We start from the raw sequence: 3,666 nt of genomic DNA on the forward strand, positions 1-3,666 counted from the left end.
TTTACCACGCCCTGCATTACTAAGTCCCCACCCTCCCCACCCCCGCCACACACACCCAGTGGCCGCTGGATCCCAGCACTAGGGCACCTCCAGCGGTGCCTCCCGCTCTGAGCCAGGCCAGCAGGGTCCGGTCCCCCCACCCGACGGGGCGACTTTCCGGAGGCCATGAAAGTGCCAGAACAAAGAACTGACGCCGCGAGCGGCTCCAGCTCCGCGAGCTCGGTGGGCCCCGCCCTCAGAGTCGGACCTCTGGGCTGAGCTGGGCCTCAAAGGCCCCCAACCACTTCGCGGACGGAAGTTCACTGCTGGGCTGGGCACCGCGGGACCGCCCAACTGCGGCGCCGCCCGGGCCATGCCCGCCGCCCTCTGCGGCCTGTAGGGCTTGCGGGAGCGGAGCGGTCAGGCCTGCAGAGCCTTTCCCAGGCCGGGAAGTGAGGTCCCCGGCCCAGGAAAGCGATCCATTTTCTCTAACCATTTGCCCGGGAGCTGTCAGGTTAGCTCTGCCTCCTCGGCCGGCCACCCAGAGAAGAATGTGTTAAAAAATTCTTTGCCCCGGAGTCTCCCCAGATCCAAATATACCACACTGTGGCATTCGCGGCGCCGACCGCGGGTCCCTAACCTCGGCCACCTTCTCCCGTTGAAATATGCACATCGCTCTTCAATAATTTAGACACCTGGGAGACTGGACAAGTATAATTTTTTTCTAAACACACGAGCATCCGGGTTGCCATCAATCATGCTTTTGTTTTATGTGAGATGGGCTTTGTGTGTTTAGCTGCCCGGCTCCATCCTATTTGCATGCGGCTACTTAATGGGCATTTACGTTAGCTTTGAAGATCTGCTTAAAAATCTAAATCCAGAAAAGGGGGGGTGGGGCGCCCCCCTTGTGGTTCGGGTGAATTTGCCTCTGGGGCCCCTTCCTTTCAGGAGACTGGCCCTGCGGGTCTCGATTACAGATGAATTTTGATTCCGAGGTGGGACACGTAATGGAACGGAAAAGATACGTTCTTTTCCCCTAAATCTCAGCGTGTCTTTCTAGCAAACAATGCTCCAGTCAGTATTTGTGTATGAGACAAGTAATTGTGCTCCAAATGCTTAAATAAATCATTGATGGGTGAAATTACACATGCTCACTTAAAGTGTAATGTGATTAAGAGATTATGAGATTGAAGCTAATATCTTGTCTCCCAGCTCCTGGCCCCAAATCTTGACACCAGAAATTTATCAACAACTGTCCTGAAATTTACAGATACAATAAGTGTCTATGGACAGCGAGTCAAAAGCCACCTCTCAAAAAAATTTTAAAATATGGATGCGTGGATCCGTATCATATTTGTCGTGGTTTTATTGTAAAAGGGCGTCAGAAGGGAAGAGAAAAAGATTGAGATGATAGGGAGAGGGTGTTTGCTTGTTTTATCTCTCATTTTTTAAAAAGTAAATGGCTGGGGGGTGAGGGGGGGCCGTGGCGGGCGCTACGTCTGCGAGCTGATTACTCCCCGTCTGCAAGCGGCTCCATTTCCCGCACGGTGGGTAAGTCCTTTATCGGGGGAAGCCCCGGCCTCGCCCGCAGCCATCCTTCGCCTCGAGGCGCGCGCTGGGCCGGGGCGCGGGAGCCGCTCGGCGACTCCGTAATGACCCGGGTTCGCCGCAGCTGCGCCCTGACCCTTTGTGATGGCGCAGATAGCGCTCGGATGAAATTATGTCCTTCTCCGGGTGTGAAATTACCATGTTTATTAATTGAGCCAGACATTAGCTTTACCTTTTCTTTTTAAGCCGTGAAAATTTGTGATTCAGGGCAAATGATTCTCTGACAGACGCTGCGCTCCGCAGCCGACCCCTCCCCTCCCGGCCCGCGACCCCTCCCCTCCCGGCGCTCCCCTTCCCCCCACGTCCCGGGCAGTTCGCGAGAGCTTTCTAGGTTTCCAAGCAGGAGAGCCCGAGGAGAAAAAGCCAGCGGGCCTGGGTGTGAGAGCGCGCGTGTGCGTCAGTGCGCACGCGGGATTTTTTTCCTCCTCGGGAAGTGTTCTCAAACAATAATAATAACCCCGACTTGGAATTACAGCATTTCCCCCAGAATTCTTGATCAGTAAAACCCAAATCGTTTTCAAGACAAAGAGGCATCAATCAGCGACAAAGACAGATTTAACGTATTAAATCTTTATTAAAGTGAAGTCATTCTTATTGAAATGATGTATTGGGTGTTCAAAAAGATTGGACTTTTTTCTTTTCTTACAATGCTTAAGATGGAGTTGGCGGCGGAGGGCGAGCGCTGTCTTGCTCTTATTGTTCTGGGCTCGGGTTGGGTTCCGGGGGCTCTGCCCAAGGTCTCCCGCCCGGGGAGCACTGCCTTGGGCTACGGAGAGAGGCTGATGCCCTTCCTTCTCCCTGCACCCACTCTGATACCCCGCAGATCAAGTGCCCCAGTCCCCTCAAACTTCCTGCCTTTGTGGCCACATTAGGGAAACTGAGGTACCGCATACACGGATGTCCATAAGTTCGAGAAGTTAGCGACCCCGGAGGCCTAGAGAAGAATGTGCTAGGGTGTCCCTTGGTTTTCTGAAAACACGCCGCAGTTCTCTAGATAGCCTCAAGAAGGTCCTTGGGCCCCGAGTCTGAAGAGGAAGGGGAGCATGTGTTTGCTCCCAGCGCGTTCTGGAGCGGTCTCCACGTCCTGCCTTCCTCTGGGCCAGGACCCGAGGCAGGAGCTGACCTCTGGAATGGACTCTCAATTCAATTGGCCCTTCGGACCTCGAGTCCTGTCAACGGTGGGGGAAACCGGGACCAGAGGGAGTTCAGAGAGGAGTCCTCTCTCCCCCAGGAACAGCAGCCCCGAGTTTTGGGCACTGCATGTTAAATGGCTCAAATTCTTATCTCCCTAGGAGAGGTGGAAGGGGGAGGGGGACTTAAAACCCTAGGCTGCTTCTCAGAATGGCAGCCACAATTTTAACAAGATGTATTTGTGTCCCCCACCTTCAGACACACAGGCATCCACCCCACTGAAAATGAGCTCTTGGAATCAATTTTCTTGGAATACTCCACTTTTTTTTTCTATCATATTTCAGCAATGGGCTGAACGCTATAGCCACTTGATTGAATTTAGTATTTGCATAACCAGGAGAAGAAGGTGCCTTTGCAGACTCGATGAATAGGCCCCTTGTTTGTTGTGTGTGTTGTGGGGTTGGTCTTTTAAATACAGGTAGGGGAGGAGGGCAATGGGAGGCCACATCTAGGACTGTGATGCTGCCCCATGAGCCAGAAACAGAGAAGTCACTGCCGGAATAGTTATTGTTCCCTGCCCCTCCGGATGTCTTCACTCTTCCCTCATACACACCCATAGAATTTTCTACTTCCGAATATTCACCAATTGGATCTTTCTTTCGTTTGTTCCAGGCAGTCCTGCTTTTAAAGAGAAACTACTTTGGTAAACTATCTGAAATGATTCAGTGGCGAGGAGAGATGGCAATGCTGTTTTACACTCTGCACATAGGAAAGGCACGAGCAGATTTTCAGGACAGTCTTCAGAAATAGAGCCGATTTTAATAGGATCCCAACCAGTGCACTAATTAAATATTTCACAGGTCCCAAAGTTAATGTGCTAACGCGGAGATTTTTTTTCCCCCACCAAGTCATACAAATTGGCTTTCTGTAACACCATCCCCCACCCCC

Source organism: Ursus maritimus, unplaced genomic scaffold, assembly GCF_017311325.1.
Source record: "Ursus maritimus isolate PB19 unplaced genomic scaffold, ASM1731132v1 scaffold_30, whole genome shotgun sequence".
NCBI lineage: Eukaryota > Metazoa > Chordata > Mammalia > Carnivora > Ursidae > Ursus > Ursus maritimus.